Raw genomic sequence first — 20,094 nt, forward strand, 5'->3', positions numbered from 1 at the left:
TCTTAACCACGCCCGCAGAACATCCTTGAAACGTCGGTACACATTTAGAACGTCCGCGGAACCAAATCTTCTGCCAGGCGGGTCATTGCCTAGAACCCCCATTTCGCAAGTTTCGTTCCCAGTGCGCTGAGCTGTGAGAAAACCGTCTCAATGTGGTTGAGTTCTGTTTCATTGCTTGGTAATGAAGTGTGGGATAAACATTTGCAGTGTTTTGTGCACGGTGCAATGGTAATTGGAAACACCCAAATCAAAGTAGGTATTCAACCCTGTGGGCCTTGAGACTTAAGGGAGAGTCACAAGTCGGAAACTTTGTGTTTGGGATTTTCTACTTTGCCCCCAAATTTCTGACTCAAAATATTGTACCTTAAATAAGTTCGCCCGCGTCTTTTTTAACCTGGTTTTCAACGCATTAAAGTGTAAAACGGTCAAACTGAAGTGAAGCAAGAGAAGGAATATGCTCAAGGGGGTCGTCCCGATGGTTTAACTGAACGATCTTTATTCTGGTTGTTTGTTAAAGGCTTATCTCCTAGTAGGGGATCATTCACCGGTGTAAAGATCCGTGCATATGTTAAACAAAAAATGCGGCTATAATAGCATATTTTGTGAAAATGTTTTCTTATTGTGTATCGCGCGTTTATTTGGCCGAGAAAGTCACGGGCACAAGCTTTCGGTGCATGTTATGTCACGAAAGCTGGGCGCGAGTCTATGCCACAAGTCGGTCTCACAGCTACATTTCCTTTTGATATGTGACCATCAGAACGGTTTATCAATCAAACCTGTGCTGGAGATGATGGGCCAGCACAATCCGGTTCCTCCTATTCTATCGCCACGCATGAAACGGTGGTATGTTAAAATCGCAGTTTATGAAAACGATCTGATCTATTCATAAGAAGAAAAAAAACATGATGTAGACGCGGTGATCAGACAAACTTTACCGGACAGCGGGGACGCCGATTAGGGCTGAGAGCCCAGCAGAGAACACCAGAGATGTCGTTGTGTGTGCGACACCGTCCAAAGCGGAAACGTCAGAAAGCTCAGAGCAGGCGTGTTGCAGCCATTCTAGAGCATGGACACTGAATCATCGACACAACGAGGATGTTTACCATGGGGGTTACGTGTTGTGGTACCAACGGCGCTGCTTAGTGAGCCTTTTGTGCTAGAAGTTTCATGGGATGGCCAGAAATGGATCAAGATATCAAAGCATGTGTGGCGGAATGTCTATTCTTTGCCAAATAAATCAGAAAACCAAGCTAAAGGCACCCATGACAGGTTGGGAGCGACCATTAACAGCTTGGGATAAACTAAAAAATAATCCTTTCTTGAAAAGCTCAATTTGTCGCCCCCAAGAGCTCTTTCATCCTGTGAAAAACGGTTTCACCCCATGCACTGTCGCCCCCTGGCGTACTAGAAAGACAAATGGGCCATGAAGGGCTCTTTAGCATAAAAAGGGAGATTAACAGTACCCCTCACACGGTCTTCACGAAGAGCGTTTTTCGCGTTGCCTTAAAATAACTCTTTAGGCTGTAAAATATGAACAAGCCGAAGAAGCGCGAAGAGTTTTTTTTTGGACAAGAGTTTGTTTTATAGTCTACAATAAGGGTGTAAGAGAAAAATAAATGTGATATAAATCATGATTTAAGTCACGATTTATATCGGGATTTAAAATCGGAACAGTTTTATTATAATGACTTAAGCCTATTACGCAAAAAAAATCCCGAAATATATTTTACTACCGTTTGTCCATAATTTGATACATTCGTGGTGCATTTGTTGTGCATTTAAATCAAAGGATCCCCAAGCAAGACATATTTACATGAGACCGAACACAAGCAAAAAGAACTGCTCTCCTGAGCAAATCGGAGCTTGTAGATTTATTCCTACCTTGCACTTCGTTCGACAGCAACGTAACTTCCTATGGCAACAAAATCAGAACACAAAACCAAAAGCGAAAACTAGAAAAAGAATGCCCTATTGCAAATCAGGTCAGAACGCGAAGGAAAAAAAAAACAATAAATATCTTTCACTGATTAAACAATTCAAGCGGTTTTTGTTCAAGTGTGGCAGGAATTATGCAACGTTTTCGGTGTCGGTTGTTTGTTACAGCCAGGCGTTAGAGTGACTCCATTAAAGAAACGGTGATAACACACATTTGGACTTTAAAAAGATCAGGAGATTATGAAGGGTTAGGGACGAAAACCATGTTCTTTTGAACCAGAAATCGTATCCATAAGATCTTGGCAAATGTGCTCCCTCTTTTTTTTTTTTTTCTTTGTTTGCTTGTCAGATTGAGTGGTTCAGATTGAGCGGAGATTCATGTCGTGATTAGTTTTTTGCCTTCAAACATTCTTGGCCATGTCCTTCGGCAAGCGTTACTTATGACCATGTTGAAAACCTCTGACTGCTTATTTATGAAATACGTCGGATCAGCATTTCGGATATTTGTGACTACTATCGAGTGACTACTATCGAGTCGTTCACAAATATGCGAAATGCTGATCCGACGTCTTTCATAAGTAAGCAGTCAGAGGTTTTCAACATTGTCATTAGTAACGCTTGCCGAAGTACTTCCTGGTCATTGTCTTCGGTCGATGCTTGACACGGCTTAAAACGTTCCTGCGACTCATAGATGTGTGTTAATCGTAGAACACGGTAACCAAATGCTTGCTGAAGCAGTTTCTTGGTGTCTGATGTGCTGTTTCCGACATTTACTCAAGACTTGGTGCTCCCACTCCGCTCACTTTTTTTTTTCTATTTCTTTTTGTAAAAAGCAAAAAAGTTTTGATTTTTTTTTTTTGTAAAAAAAAAGGGCAGCTCAGAGCAACTTTTGTTTCCTAGATTTAAGTATAGTATACTGACCGGCAAATGCGCCAAAAAGCGTATTTGAAAAAAAAAAAAAATCTTTTGGAGTAAGACAACAGGGCCGAATTCCTTCCCTTGGTGCGTTTTGGTGGACCTCGCGCAACACTTCCTAGATAAGAAAACCTAAGCGCTGAATTTTTGTGCGTTCCTAAAAAAGGCCACCGAAGGCCTTAGATTGGAAACGACTGCGGCGTCTGCGTTCGGCTAGGAGTCGTGTTCTCACTGATTTGACACGAGTTCCAGCTGAACACTGACGCCGCAGTCGTGTCCAATCTCTGGTCTCCGGGGGCCTCCTTTAGTGATGCAGGAAAATTTAGCACTTATGATTTCTTATTTATGAAGTGCTTCCTCACGTCGCCTGTTCAAGGGGGAGAGGGAGAAGGTGAGGGCCAGGCTTGGAAATTTACTGCTCGGTGACTCATGTGCTAGAATTTAGTGGGGTCTCAGATTTGCCTAACTAATGAAGAGTGATTAAATCTCGGAGTCGGCTAAAGGCTAGCACGTGAATCACTGAGCCTGGCTTACCTAAGCCTCGGCGACCCGTCCCCCCCCCCCCCCCCCCCCCGTCCTTTCTCATCTCCCCTCGTAAACCATGCGATGTATTGTCTATAAATACGTGCCAAGTGCTGGAATTGACCTTGTTGTTTTACTTCACAACCTTTTTTTTTAATAAACGGCCAGGAAGGATCCCACGGAGTCGCACCGCGTTACATGCGTTTTATGACTGTCCAGTTCAGCAAGTTATAAACTTTTTCTTCGAATTTCGTATTTGCACAAAACGACTTTGGCAACATATACCGAACGATATTTTGGTTTATTACTTCCAAGATTCCAAACCAACCAGCTTCTAAAAATATCAAAAAGCAACATTATAAATGCGGAAATCAAACTTCAAACGGAGTATAGCAATTCCGGAGCCTCTCTCGGCAATGTTTGCTTAAAGGTAAAGGTTATCCATTGTTTATTCGTTTAGAGCGCAGCTCTTAGGCGCCCGTTTCCGGATTGAGCGGCGGCAGCGTCGGCGTCGGCGTCGGCGTAACCGCGCGGTGCATTATCGGACGTTTTCCATATTAACGTGACACGTGACGTCATGTGCGACGTCACGAGGGTCACGAGGGACGTGATATTAACGTGACACGAGTTCCAGCCGAACGCTGACACCATAGTCGAGTGCAATCTCTGGCCTACGGGGGCCTTTTTTTAGTGACTCAGCAATTTTCAGCACTTAGGCTTTCTTACCTGGGAAGTGTTGCCTCATGTCGCCTGTTCAAGGTGGGAGAGGGAGAAGGTGAAGGGCGAGGCTTCGAAGTTTACTGCTGGGTGACTCATGCGCTAGAATTTAGTGGGGTGTCAGATTTGCTTACTTGATGAAGAGTAATCAAATCTCGGAGTCGGCTAAAGGCTAGCACGTGAATCACTGAGCCTGGTTTACCTTAAGCCTTGGTGCCCGTCCGCCCTTTCTTTCCCATCTCCCCTCATAAACCGTGCGATGTGACGTCTATAAATACGCGCCAAGTGATGGAATTGACCTTGTTGTTTTACTTCACAATCTTTTTTTTTTTTTTAATAAGCAGCAAGGAAGGACCACATGGAGTCGAACCGCATTACATGCATTTTGTGCCTGTCCAGTCTTTCAAGTTTTGGAACTTTTTGTTGGAGTTTCGTATTTGCATGAAACGACTTCGGTAACATATACCAAAGGATATTTTTGGTTTATTACTTCCAAGATTCCTCACTAACCAGCTTCTAAAGAAATAAAAAAAAACAAAAAAAATTATAAATGCGGAAACCAAACTTCAACCGGAGTTTCGAATTCCGGAGCATCTCTTGGCAATGTTTGCTCCAAGCTAAAGGTTATCTATTGTTCATTATTTTAGAGCGCAGCTCTTAGGCGCCCGTTTCCGGCTTGAGCGGCGGCAGCGTCGGCGTCGACGTCGGCGTCGGCGTAACCGCGCGGTGCGTTAAGGGATGTTTCCCGTATTAACGTCACACGTGACGTCAAGAGCGACATGACTATGGTCACGATCGATTGACGTCAAGAGGGTCCCGCGCGTTGCATTATGGGAAACGTCCCATGAAGGACACTTTAGCATAAAGATGGAAGCTTAAATATACCCCTTGAAGGTTGGGCACGGAGAACGCTTTTAGGGGTGTCTTAAGATAGCTCTTTACGGTGCAAAATATTAAAAAAAAAAAGTGGTAAAAGCTTTTTTTTTCGATTCGAGTTTGTTTGATAGAGTAAAATCAAGGTGTAAGATGGAAAATGAGTGTTATATAAATCGCTACTTAAGTCACGATCTATATTGGGATTTATATCGGACCATGTTTTACTATAATAACTTAAGCCTAACTATAACGCGAAAAATTCTGGAAATATGTTTTTATCACCTTTTGTCTATAATTTGATACATTGCGAGCTAATATAAAGGACCCAGCGAGTCTGCCATTGTTAAAATGCTTGAGAAAAGCCTTCTTCAGGGTGTTTGAACACCCTGAAGGAGGCTTTTCTCACAAAAATGATCAATGAGTTTCAATTGACTTTCTACTGTGTTCCTATAGAGTCAATTGAAACTCATTATAAACTCAATGTCTAATGAGTTTGATCATTAGAAACTCAATTTCGATTCTATTGAATTTACTCATTATGAATGCAATTGAGACTGATCATAAGAAACTCAATATCGATTCTATTGACTTTACTCACTAAGAATGCAATTGAGTTTGATCATTAGAAACTCAATAGCAATTCTAATGATTTTACTCATTAGGGATGCCATAGAGTTTTATCATAAGAAAGTTAATATCGATTCTATTGAATTTACTCATTAGGAATGCAATTGAGCTTGGTCATTAAGAGCTCAATATCGATTCAATTGAATTTACTCATTAGGAAGTCAATTGAGTTTCGTCATAAGAAACTCAATATCAATCCTATTGAATTTACTCATTAGGAATGCAATTGAGTTTGGTCATTAAGAACTCAATATCGATTCAATTGAATTTACTCATTAGGAAGGCAATTGAGTTTCGTCATGAGAAACTCAATATCGATTCTATAAAATTTACTCACTAGGAATGCAATTGAGTTTGGTCATAAGAAACTCAATATCGATCCTATTGGTTTACTCATTAGGAATGCAATTGACTTTGGTCATAAGAAAGTCAATATCGATTCTATTGAACTTACTCACTAGGAATGCAATTGAGTTTGGTCGTTTGTGGATTACTGCACCCGTGTGCACCGAAAGATTATTGCTTGTACCAATGTTTTTCTATTAAGGTATTGAGTCCAATGACGTCGAAACACTGTTTATCATCTATGAGACTTTCAAGGAGGAAATAGGAAACTGGGAACCTTGGTAGATGCTGAGGTGGTCACCGGCCAAATGAATACCTTTCTTATGTAGGGTATATAAGGCGGTGGGGTAGTCAAGGGAGTACGATTAGTGGGTTGTGAGTGCTTAGTTACGATGTTTGTGTTCGTTTCCTCTATGTGCTTTGTTTCCCTCATGTTGCATGCTTTAAAGAATTGTAAAAAAAAATTCTCAACCAGAGCAATTTTTTTTAAAATGCAGTTGCAATAAATTCTATTGAAGCACGTTGCAATAATTCAATTGAAAGTCAATTGCAATATTTTTATTAAAACTCAATAGCAAAAGTTCTATTGAAACACTATTGCCAAAATTCAATTGAAATGCAATTGCTAAAAATTCAATTAAGACTCAGTGGCCAATAGTCTGGGACGGATCAATAGCGACTCAATAGAAAAAGTCAATTAAGTTTCAATTGAGACTGAATGAGGTCTATTGAGTGAGTCCTTTACACTTTCAATTGAAAGTCAGTTCATTTTTTTGTAAGGGCAGAAAAGAAAAAAGAATCTCGGAATCTTCTTGAAATAAAAATCTCCGTCCCTCGAGATTTATTTTTGTTGAAGAAAAGAAAAAGTTACAGCTAAAACCGTTTATGCCAGCAGGGTAATGCTGACTGGCAAGCAGAGAATGTGTAATCGAACTTCCAGGGAAGAAGAGAAGGCCATCTGAACGGCGCCGCCTACCGAGGATTCGCATACCCAGCAATGACGAACATCTTTGGACGCCAGTACCCTGTCAAAATTTCAATGGTAAAATCAAGTTCAACAAAACAGAACACATCAGGAAGGGGAGAATAGCCGAAACGAAAACACGATTTTGTGTATGCCCGGTCACTAGAACCACTAGAAAAACGGGCAATCATGTACAAATACACACGAACTCAACTCTGCGACGTCACGGCGCGGTGGTGGCACAGCGGTCGGACGCACGGGCTGGGGCTGTGGGCGGAAGTCCCCATGCAAGAAGTGTATTCCTACATTGTTTAGAAAGGAACCAGACAAAAACCTGCCTTCTCGTCAAAACGCCGCGAATGGGGCCGTGTCAAAAGTGTCGAGAAAGGTTTGAAGGTCCGTTTTCACGTGCTCGGTTCGTCCGAGAATCCGGATATGTGCCGTGAAAAGGGAAAAGCAGACGCCGTCGAACAACGATTGCTTGGGCGGGAAGCTCTTTGGGTTGAATTCACGGATACTTGTGGCCATCAGGTTTATTTGTTTTGTTCCAACATGAACGCCAGAAAACCGCCAAGTTGTGCAGACCACCTGCGGACTACGTTCAGTGCGTCTTCAAGTTCAAACGGCCGCCTGATCGTTCGAACTGTCGTCTGCTCTTTCAAATGTTTCTGCTTGTCGTCTGCACTCTTAGACGCCGGCCCGTAGACCAAATGTTGGCCCGGTGCTTGCGATAAGAAGTAAGTGCAGGCCTCAATATGCTAAAGTTTGAAGGTTAGTGAGCAGGCTCGATGTAAACAGTAGATACAAGGAGATGTTGATCATTGTTATCAGTGACCATCAGCGACTTGTTTTGCCTAATTCACTTGGTCCGATTCTGCTTGCGATTTTCAGTACCGACGTCGACCATCTCACCTACGGTTCACGCTTTTGCAGCCCGAGCGACGTCGCGACTGAAAATTGCGAGCGAAATCTCATGCGAATAAGGCTTTAGCGCATATACTACGGCGTCCACGCGGAAGGAATCGCCACATGTCACATTATCAAGCAAAGTTTTGCGGTGTAACGAGCCTCGGTAATTTCGCTGACGCCGCTCAAGTAGTCAGACATCGCCAGGAAGACGTAGAATCAACAATTCGAACGCGAAAAAGGGCAGGGGCACTCACACTGACGCCGACAACATCGCATTTCAATGGTTTGTTTATGGGAGACGGCGAGCTCTTGCCCACACCCCTGTCGCGCATGCGCGGCGCCGGTGGCGTCCGCTAGGGGCGCTCCGGTTTGTTTGTTTGTTTCCAAAAGTCTTGGTAGTGATCACAAACGTATTAAGCTGAATTTTGCCAGAGAAGTAAATGCTGAAACTAGACAACATAATTCAAAGCAAACTTTCTGCAGCGACAAAGAGTTTTAAATAGTTGTTGAAAGAATAGAGGCAGCAGTTTCAGGGCAACGGTATACAGATTGGACCTATGAGAGCCTAACTAGGCTTTTTGCTCTAGAACTAGACAAAGTTCAGAGTAAACGAAAGGGGAAGCAAGGACATAGACCAAAAAGCTGGTGGGTCAAAGAAGTGAAGCAAGCGATACAAAAACGTCAGGAAGCCTCTAGAGAACACAGGTATTCCAAGCGTATAGTGGGGAGTCCGAAAAGGAAGTAAAAAGAAAATGGGACAATTGTATAACATGTCGCCGAGAGGCATATAGTTTGATCAATGCGAAAATTCAGAGAAAGGGCGAGGAATGGATGAGTAATGTAAGTAAGAAAGATAGAAACGCTGCCACGAAGTTTTGGGAGCACTTGAACTCACTCGGTGAAACGATGCAAGTTAGACAGAGGTTCATACTCTCGCATCAGGGAGATCGATTAGAGGGAGATGATGCGATACAATATACAGGAGCAGTAATGGAGGAGAAATTTCGGAAACGGGTACATGTGGAAGATAGGAGAAGCGAAGGAAGTAGCAGTCCAGTTTCTGACATCGCGGATTTTGGACAAAGAGAATGGGAAAAGGCGGAACGAAGAGTCCCTAGTGGCACGTCGACAGGCACAGATGGTATCCCTATCAAGCTGGTGAAGAATTTGGGTCCTAAATCTAAGGCAAAACTAAGGGAGGTAGTGAGTACCATGATAACAAAAGGAAATATTCCAGATGAATGGAGGCTTAGTAGGATGAGTATGATATATAAGGGAAAGGAAGATAAGTCTGATATTAGGAATTATCGTCCCATAACCGTGACACCGGTTATTTACAGGTTGGTAATGCAGATTATAAAGAACAGACTGGAGGAATGGGTAGATTGCGAGGGCATACTGGGCGAGTTACAGAACGGGTTTCGGAAACAAAGAAGGTTGGAGGACAATTTATTTTCTCTAACACAGTGTATAGAAATAGCACAAAAAGAAAACAGACAGCTCTGGCTGGCATTTCTGGATATCAAGGGTGCCTATGACAATGTGAATCAAAGGAACCTGTGGGACATAATGGAGAGCTTAAACCTAGATGAAGGACTAACAGCACTCTTAAGGAACATTTACAAAGATAACAAGGTGATTATAACATGGGAAGGAAAGGCAACAGGGAAAATAGAGATAAGACGAGGCCTTAGGCAGGGGTGCCCGTTATCGCCTTTGCTGTTTATGTTGTATCTGAGAGGATTGGAGGATAGACTAGAGAAGAGTGGGCTTGGATTCGACCTTTCTTACAGTAAGCTAGGCCAAAAAAATTCAGCAATCCTTACCGGGATTGATGTATGCGGATGATATTGTACTAATGGCTAACAACAGGACAGAGTTGCAGGAATTAATGAGCATCTGTGGTAGGGAAGGAGAGGAATTAGGCTTAGAATTCAGTAGCGAAAAATCAGCAGTCATGATTTTTAACGAGGATGAAGTTGAGAGGCTGAAGATACAGAATATTAAAGTTGAGAGAGCTAGTAAATACAAGTATCTAGGAGTATGGATATGTGATGCTGCAGAATATCTCAGAGAGCATGAAAAGTATTGAATAGGTAAGGGCAACAAAAATGCAGCTGTAATGAAAAATAGAGCACTTTGGAATTACAACAGGTATGAGGTGGTGAGAGAGATTTGGAAAGGGGTCATGGTGCCTGGCTTGACTTTTGGAAACGCAGTGCTATGCATGAAATCCGAAGTGCATTCGAGACTAGAAATAAAACAGCGCGGAGTAGGTAGACTGGCTTTGGGGGCACATTGCAAAACGCCAAACCAGGCAGTACAAGGAGACATGGGATGGGCCTCATTTGAGAGCAGGGAAGCGGTGAGCAAGATAGAATTTGAGGATAGGTTGAGGCAAATGGATGGGGAGCAATGGGCACGAAAGGTTTTCAGCTATTTATACATGAGGAGTGTAGACACAAAGTGGAGACAGCGCACTAGGAAATTAAGAGGAAAGTTTTTGGGCTATAGCGAAGATACGGAAGAGCAAGTCTCAGTTAGGAAGAAAGTTAAGGCCACAGAAAGAGATCGGTGGCTAGAGGGAATGCAGACAAAGACGGCTCTGGAAAGCTATAGATTAAACAAAACAGTTATTGCCAAAGAAAGCATTTATGACAATTCTATGGGAAGCTCATTGCTGTTTGAGGCGAGGACGTGTGTTCTGCGAACCAGAACATACAGAGTGAAGTACCAGGAAATGGATACAGTGTGCCCTGCTTGTGGAGAGGACGACGAGACGGCTGAGCACTTGATACTCTACTGTAAAGGGCTTCACCCAGTGCCTACCGAAGACAACATAGATTTAATAAAGTCATTGGGTTTTATAGACAGGGAAGGGAGAGTGTATTTCAAGACAGTAGAGATTACCAAGCAAAGATTAAGTGAATGGTGGCAGAAAGCGAGGGAAAACTAGGTATTTTCTTATTCACTGATGACAAGGGGGTTTCATAGCCTCGCTTTCTTTGCACTGCGGGGTGAATATAGATTTCACATTTAAATATTCTAAGCTTAAATGGTAAAACAAAATGGCTAGGTGGCGTAAGCTACCGCCCGATCCAAAGGGCTCAGCCGAATTCATCCATCCATCCAGTCATACAAGCTATGGTAAGAGGTGGTGAGAGAGATTTGGAAAGGGGTCATGGTCCCTGGCTTGAGTTTTGTAAACGCAGTGCTATGCATGAAATCCGAAGTGCGTGCAAGACTAGAAATAAAACAGCGCGGAGTAGGTAGGCTGGCTTTGGGGGCACATTGCAAAACGCCAAACCAGGGAGTACAAGGAGACATGGGATGGGCGTCTTTTGAGAGCAGGGAAGCGGTGAGCAAGATAGGTTTTCAGCTATTTATACACGAGGAGCATAGACACAAAGTGGAGACAGCGCACTAGGAAATTAAGAGGAAAGTTTTTAGGCTATAGTGGAGATACGGAAGAGCAGGTCTCAGTTAAGAAGAAAGTTAAGGCCACGGAAAGAGATCGGTGGCTAGACGGAATGCAAACAAGGACGGCTCTGGAATGCTATAGATTAAACAAAGCAGTTATTGCCAAAGAAAGCATTTATGACAATTCTAGTGGAAGTTCATTGTTGTTTGAGGCGAGGACGGGTGTTCTGCGAACCAGAACATACAGAGCGAGGTACCAGGAAATGGATACAGTGTGCACTGCTTGTGGAGAGGAGGATGAGACGGCTGAGCACTTGATAATCTACTGTAAAGGGCTTCACCCTATGCCTACCGAAGACAACATGGATTTAATAAAGTCATTGGGTTTTAGAGACAGTGAACGGAGAGTGGATTTCAAGACAGTAGAGATTACCAAGCAAAGATTAAGTATGCTTGGGAGAAGAGCGTGTTGGTTTTGGTCATGGATGAAGAAAGAATAAAACAATTAAAACAGGGACAACACAACCACATCTTTCAACTAGCAACAGACGAGTAGTGAACAAGTGAACAACAACCGGATTCCGATTGGCTGCACCGTCAAACACGAAAAGAAATTCATTCCATGCAAAGAAAAGAAAGTTTACTCCATCCCCTTGAGCTGCGGCCATCAATACATAGGACAGACCGGCAGATGCACCAATCACAGACTCCGCGAACACCACAACGAAGTTTCTAAGGCCTCTCCAGATTCTTATCATCCCATAGTCATACATGCCCGTTCGTGTTTGCGTTGTCATCCCCTTTTTGATGACACAAAAATCCTGGGGGGACATGACAGCAGATTCGGCAGGGAAATCATAGAATCATTCGCGATGACCACAGCAAAAAACAACGTGTCTAACCCTTCCCTCCTGCTGACGAAAAGTGAGGTTGAATTTTGTAAATCCGAGATAACCCTACCACCCTGACTTGCACTTCGCGTTTCTTTTCTTTCCTTTCCTTCTCTCCCCCTTCTTTCCCTACTCCTACTGGGTATAGTCGGCTGCTCGCTGTTTGAAAGTTTACTCGTCTGTTGCTAGTTGAAAGATGTGGTTGTGTTGTCCCTGTTTTACTTGTTTTATTCTTTCTTCATCCATGAAAGATTAAGTGAATGGTGACAGAAAGCGAGGGAAAACTAGGTATTTTCTTATTAACTGATGGCAAGGGGGTTTTATAGCCCCACTTTCTTTGCAGTGCGGAGTGAATATAGATTTCACATTTAAATATTCTAAGCTTAAATGGTAAAACAAAATGGCTAGGTGGCATAAGCTACCGCCCGATCCAAAGGGCTCAGCCGGATTCATCCATCATCCATTCATCCATACATGAGTTGGTGTATACGACGAAAGACAAAGGTCAACTAAGACAACGCCGAGTAGGCTCCCCGTCGCCTTCCATCGTGTTTTTTCTTCTCCCGGGCACGAGAAAGGTCTTCGTGTTTATTTACTTTTGTCATTTACACCGTTTCACCCTTTTCAACTTCTTCGACGTCTCCCGCCACCTGCAAAGACATCAAACGCTAGACCGTAGACATTCGATTCGTGGGTTCACAACTCGCGTAACAGACGATGTAGCTTGGCGCGAGGGGGTCGAATTCTCTTTGTCTTTGATGTGCGCTACTCTATTTTAAAACGCTCTTGAGCACGGCTAAAAAGCGCCCGGCGCGAGGCTAAGAGCGCTGTCTTCGAGAGTACGGACGATACTTCGTTTGGTTTATTTGTCTGGGCATGGTGGTCAAGTCCACTCCTCACTTTACAGTCTACTGGCAACATAAAGGGGGGGGGGGAGTTAAGCCATCTAAGGAGTGTTGACAGAGCTCTCTCTGTCAACACTCCTTAGATGGCTTAACTCCCCCCCCCCCTGTGGTTGCAGATTTCGGTGCCTTGTCAGCTTACAGGTGAACGGAGTGGACCTACACCCAAACAGCACACGACGTCGGGCCAACATTGGTATTCAATTGGCAAACAATGGTCCAACATTGGGCCAATGTGGCCATCGTAGAACCAATATTGGTGGTACACCGGAATATACTGGTCAACGTTGGCCTGACTTGACCAACGGCTCACCAACGTTGGTAATCGATTGGCTTAGGCCGGCCAACATTGGCCTACCTCAGCCAATGGCTTACCAACGTTGGCAATCGATTGGTTTAGACTGGCCAACATTGGCCAACCTCAGCCAACGGCTTAGCAACATTGGCTATTGGTTGGCTTAGGTTGGCCAACATTGGCCTGTCTTAGCCAATTGGTTACGAACATTGGTAATCAATTGGCTTAGGCTGGCCAACATTGGTCTATGTTAGCCAATGAGTTGCCATCATTGGTAATCGATTGGCTAAGACAGGCCAATGTTGGCCAGCTTAAGCCAATCAATTACCGACATCGGTAATCGATTGACTTAGGCTGGGCAACATTAGCCTGTCTTAGCCAGTGGCTTACCAATGTTATATATAATTGGCTTAGTTCTTTTAATGTGCTGATCGCGCACGCTGAGAACAATCTCTAGCTATGCCTCCGGGGGGAACGATTCTTCTGTTTTCACACGCAGAGCAAGTTAGCAACTGAATTAGAACGCTGTATGCATTGCGAGCTGTAGCAAGTTTGAACGTCCATGCAGAAAAAAACCGTGTTCGGTGACAGGTTAAAAATAAACGCTGGGGAGGAGGTCGACTCCTCCTGATCTTTCGATCTACAAATATGGAAAGAGATGGGAGAAGCTTCTACCACCTGTCACCGACTATAACTAACACGCGTCTTCCCAAAACTGATACTTATGCTTAGTAAATTCCACACAAAATACAAAATGCACGCTTCCTTCGATTTGTGTATATGTTTATACGGCAAAAAGCATAGGGCCTCTTCTCTTATGCCCATTTAGCGACGCAGCCGGGAAACCTTTCCAAGGGGGGGGGGGGGGGGGGGGGGGGAAGGCAGGTTTAACCCCGAAAGTTCCACCCGCCTCCCCAACCTAGGACACGGGTGTATTATCAGCTGTACGTGGTCTTGAAAATCTCAAGGCAACCCGCTTCGCTGAGCCGCAAAACGCGGCCTATAATTCAGACTGAACCGGACAAAATTAAAAAAATAAATAAAAAGCACTAATAATTTTAGCAAAACAATAAAACCTTAAACAAATATCCAGCGACTGATTAAGCAATTACATGTCTTCACGAATAAAAAATTGCGTTGAATTAACATCTCGAACACCCTACGTTTGTGGTAGGAGGTGACAAAGCTGATACGCATTTCAATCTGCAAAGAAAGGTTATCACGCAACATATAGACCTTTCCAGAAAAGGGCTGCTGGCCGGTTTCATTTTCAGTGTTCATGCATATCGCGCGTGATTTGCTCGCTTTCCGAAGCGACGCACACGCTCGCGCTGAGCTGTGGAGATCGCACGCTGAGCTGTGGATTTGTAAACATTGGAAAGGTCTATGGCAGAAGAAGCTGAGCATTATGCCTGCTTGCCCAAAAATGACTTCAAAGTGCGTACAAAATACGGCAACTGCAGTACTGACTACGGTAGTGACAACGCCCTCAGAAATATAAGCTGTAATAGAGCCAACGGGTTACCAAAGTTGGCACCAATTGCCTGTCTTAGCCAGTGGCCTACCAACGTTGGTAATTAGCGGCGAGATGTTTTGGTGGCGCCCTCCTATGGTTCCCCCTTGTAACGTCATTACCTTGCGAACAACAAGTTCGATGGTGTTTCTAAATAGCATGATGGAAGCCTGAAATCATTGCGCTCTCAAAGGAACACTGCCAACACCGTCGAAATTAAAGTTCCTTCATTCTTCTTATTTCCGTCGATGGTATACCCTTTCCGACGTCATAGTCAGCTTTTGGCCAATCGTGAAAGGCCGACCACAGCGACGCTTTCGGTCGCGCACGTCGCCAATTGATTGGCTTAAGGCCGGTTCAGACACTTCCGTTTGAGTGCGTTTGACTGCGTTGCGTTGAGTACCGAAAGCGAGTCACCGGCACATCTGTGCTTCGTATGAAGCGTGGAATCCAATTCAAGGAATCATCTTGGCACGCGATATAAGCAGCAGGGATGTCCTGGTTTCTCGCTGCCGCAACGCAGTAAAACGCAGTCAAACGCAACTGTCTGAACCAGGCTTTGGTCTGGTGTGATGAGCGATCCCGCGACCAGCCGAAGAGGACGAGAAAGAAGAAGACGAGGTGGAGGCATGCGAGGAGCGCGAGAGGGGATTCGGGCGGTTGACAAAGGACGGTGCAGACGCGACCAGGCCGGACCTCCGTCGGCGTGACCAGACGTCAAGAGGCCCGACCCACAACTCACTTCTCCCGCAGTCCGGGCGCAAACCTTCCGGAGGTAGACAATTCTGCATGCGTGGCGCAGTTGAACACCCGCTGCCACTCCGGGCCACAGACGTTCTGAGCCTGACTCAAGCCTTCGGCCAACGCCCAACTGCCTCGTCGCTACGTCCTTCGGCCCAGACCTTGGCGGACACCTGGTCATAGGCTGCCACCGGCGTACGGGGCCTGATTCAAGCCTTCGGCCATCGGTCAACTGCCTCGTCACTACGTCCGGACCTCGGCCCTGACGTCGTAGACCCCTGATCATCGGCTACCACGGGTGCTACGCCGCAAGGACTGAAAAGTCGTGAGCGAGGGACTTTTTAGGGGACACTCAAACCTTAACATTTGTTGAAGTGCTGCTTGGGAGTGTGCTTTACTAAGACCAATGTGGGTTTGAAAGCGTTGATCTTTGACCTTTGGATCTTTTCGTAGATGCCATCAGTGCGAAGCTAACAATTGAAGAATCGGCAGCTTAAAAATGGTGCTGAAGTGGCTGCCAGGGTCTTGCGACAGGGGAGGCTACAGGAAGAGGCGTTCGGAAGCAGTAATGGCTCCCCAGCCCCAGGACTCGCCCCAGGACCTTCCCCAGGACCAGGCATAGGCTCCCCGCTGAGCTTCCTCCCTAGCCTTTTTCAATAAAAGTTCCGAAAAAAGTATTAATTGATCTTGAAATAGTCATTTGCTCGCCAGAAAAAATAGTGCACAGACAAAGCATAGGAGGACCTTGCCATTTGTGCCCAGAATGTTTTTCTTGCAGTGGGCTGCTAATAAGAAACAGGCCAGGGGTTCTTAAAACCCAATGTTGGAATGACCAGGATTTGAACACATTGCCATCATTGCATGGCCAGCATTAAAGATATGGCATTAACACTGGGACATGCCAATGAATCAGCTTGACTGCAGATAACGGCCTATTCAATGGTTGAACTTGTATACCAATGATGGCACAGCCATTGAATTAGTGTGAAAGCCAAAACTGGCATAGCCAATGATCATTGGCTATGCCAATTTGCCCAACGTTGGTGCCAATGGCTGGGCCAACATTGGAAGAAGTTGCGCTCGGCCAGAATACCAATGTTGGACCAACCTCCGGAGCCAGCGTTTGCCATTGTTGGCCCAATGTAGGTCGAACATTGGTGTGCTGCCTGGGCACTCTTTCTCTTGAATACAATAGTTTATTTTTACAAGGACTACCATAATACGGACGTATGAGAAATGAAAAGTAGTGTTGGAAACACATTTTTGAAAAATATAAAAACTGTTTTTATTGGTTTCTATATAAGTGTACGGAAAAAGTAACGCGAAAGTGATTTGAAGCGTGACGAATAAAGTAATCCGTTATTTTTCAACATAAAATAATTTGTAACGGTAATCAGTTACATTTGAGGCTCAGTGGTTTGTAATTGTAATCTATTACATTTTTCAAGCAACCAGCACAAGTCTGCGTATAAGACGTCTGTATGATAATGCGACTGTTTTAAGTCGAAAACATTGAGTAACGCAATGATTGCTGTAGGAATGCATATTTTATACACAAATACTTCGCGAGACACGCAGTGATTGGACACAGAAAAACAGAATACAGTTAAAAATCAGGTAGACGTAGTCAACGCGGACACTGCTAGACAGTTTAGTGTTACTTACGAGCATGTAAGCGATGTTATCACGTGCAGTCACTGAATTCTCGCGTTATACACCGGCCACGTGGCAAAATTAATGTAATTTTAATTGAATTACATTAGGGGATCGACAAATCAGCTTGTGACGCTCGTATAATCACTCAAAATCTCTAGTGATTAAATACCTTATTATTTAATGAAAACATATTGACTTTTTCGTATGGCAGGGGTACTAAACTTGCTATGTATACAGTCAACTAATTTACTTCTCTTTATGGGCTCAAGCTGCCTTAAAACAATATACCTTATTTTGTATACAATATTACTATGTCCTTAATACAGTTAAGATTCTAGTATAAACGCGGTAAAGTTAGTAAAATAACATTAGTATAAATAAACACATAAGCACAAACAACGCACCTCCACTGAACACACAAGCTTGTTATTCACCTTCCAGTGAAAACTAGGATATTACCATATATTTACAAATGTAGACGCAACTGCACGCGGATAAAGACGAGGAACGAGATTCCGTTCTATCACGAAATTAAAAAAAAAAAAAAACGACTACAGCACTTTACTCGCGTCCTACATGACCACGAAAGCCCATAAATAAAGTTGTTTCTCACCTGTCGATCGTATCCATACGTCCCGCAATATCCGTCACGAAAATGTTTGAACACGAACTCCAAGAAGTCTCTCTGTGTCGAGAGAGAGGTCTATCGATAATCGACCAGTGTCATCGTTGAGTTACCACACACGGCGCTCAAACCGTAGCTGGGCTTCTTTTGCGAATCCACGCAAATGCCGTAGTATCAAGCAAACACAAAAAAAAAAAAAAAAATTACACGAGACTGCGGTGACAACAGAAAAACGAAGGGAAGAAGGAAGGAAGTATCAAAAGAACCACACACGAGAGCAGCGGCAGCAGTGTGGGGCTAAAGGTTCAACGTTGTCGACCTATCTCTTGCTTGTGTGCGTTTTTCTGTTGTCACCGCAGTCTCGTGTAAATTTTCTTTTCGGCTATTTTCACCTTCCAGATGTTTTCTGCTTGCTGAACTTGCTCTTTTTAGGCTGCTGAATTTTCTGCTCTTATTGCTCCAGTTCTATTTTAGAGCGCAGCTCTTAGGGGCCCGTTCCTGGCTTGAGCGGCGTCGGCGTCGCCGTCGGCGTCGCCGTTGGCGTCGCCGTCGCCATCGGCGTCGCCGTCGCCGTTGGCGTCGCCGTCGCCATCGGCGTCGCCGTCGCCGTCGGCGTCGGCGTAACCAAGGTCATCCCAAGGTCACGTGACCCCTCCCAAGGTCATTTCAAGGTCACGTGACCCCACGTGACCCCCTGAAGGTCACGTGACCCCTGTCACGTGACCTTGGGGGTCACGTGGGGTCATCTTGGGATCACGTGACCCCAAGGTCACGTGACACCCCTCCCCCCGAGGTCACGTGACCCCCCCCCGGAGCATATTAAAAAATGAGGGGAGGAGGAGGAGAAGGGGGAGGGGTCTACCCTCCCCTCAGTACCCTTCACTCCTCCTCCTCAAGAGCTGCGCTCCAATTCGGCGTTACAGGGATTTGTAAACGGCTTTCACTTTTTTTTCAATTCATTTTATTTACTCCCATTTTTACATATGGGTGGCTGTATTTTGCTCATTTTTTTAAAGTAACGAGTATTAAAAGTAATCCGTTACCAATATGTTGTAGCGAAATTACATTACAAATTACTTAAAAAAAATGAAAGCCGTTTCCAACTCCCTGTAACGCCGAATGAGAGCGCAGCTCGTGAGGAGGAGGAAGGGAAGCTACGGAGAGGGAGCTACGCCCCTCTTCCTCTCCTGCTCGGCTCCCATTTAGGAAAAAATATTTCCACCAGATTTAGCAAAAAATTTTCCGCTAAACCTAGCGGAAATAGTTTTCCGCTGGATTTAGCGGAGAAATTTTTCCGGTAAATTTTGCGGCGAATTATTTTCCGTTAAATTTGGTGGGGGAAATTTTTTCGCTAGATCTAGCGGGGAATTTTTTTCGCTAAATATAGCGAGGAAATCTTTCCGGTAAATGTAGCGGGGAAAATGTTTCGCTAAATTTAGCGGAAAAAAATTAGCGAGAAGTTTGGCGGGCCACGCTAAATTTAGCGGGTAAAATTTTCCGTTAAATTTAGCGTGGAAAATTTTCTGCTACAATTAGCGGGGAATTTTTTACACTAAATTTAGCGGGGACATTAGGGAGTTTTCGTAGACCACGTTTTCCCCTCCACTAAGCCCTCCGCAACGAAGAAGCCGCTGCTGCGCATGCGCGCCGATAGCCTTCACTGTAGAGTTCCGGGTATCATAGCGGGCTGCGGAGAGCGTTGCGTGGCGGTGAAAACGATCTACGAAAACTCCCTAATTTTCCGCTAGATTGAGCGGGGAAATTTTGTCGCTAAACTTAGAGGAGAAATTTTTCCGCTAAATTTAGCGAGGAAAATTTCCCGCTAAGTTTTGCGCGGAAATTTTCCGCTCAATTTAGCGGGAACTTTTTCCCGCTAAATTTAGCGGGGACACTTTTACGCTAAATTTAGCGGGGGAAAACTTTTTGCTACAATTAGCGGGGAAAGTTTTCCGGTAAATTTAGCGGGGAAACCTCCACTAAATTTAGCAGGGAAATTTTTCAGCTAAATTTAGCGGGGAAATTTACCTATCATGCACCGCGCGGTCACGTTGACGCCGACGGCGACGCCGACGGCGACGCCGATGGCGACGCCGCTCAAACCGGAAACGGGCGCCTAAGAGCTGCGCGTTTCCGCGAAAAGGGCGCCTAAGAGCCTAAGTCCCGTAGCAGGACTTGTTCCGCGAATCCACATAAATGACGTAGTATCACGCGAACACAAAAAAAAAAAAAAAAAAATTACACG

This window comes from Ixodes scapularis, unplaced genomic scaffold (assembly GCF_016920785.2).
Source record: "Ixodes scapularis isolate PalLabHiFi unplaced genomic scaffold, ASM1692078v2 PGA_scaffold40__2_contigs__length_1045541, whole genome shotgun sequence".
In the NCBI taxonomy this organism is placed as follows: domain Eukaryota; kingdom Metazoa; phylum Arthropoda; class Arachnida; order Ixodida; family Ixodidae; genus Ixodes; species Ixodes scapularis.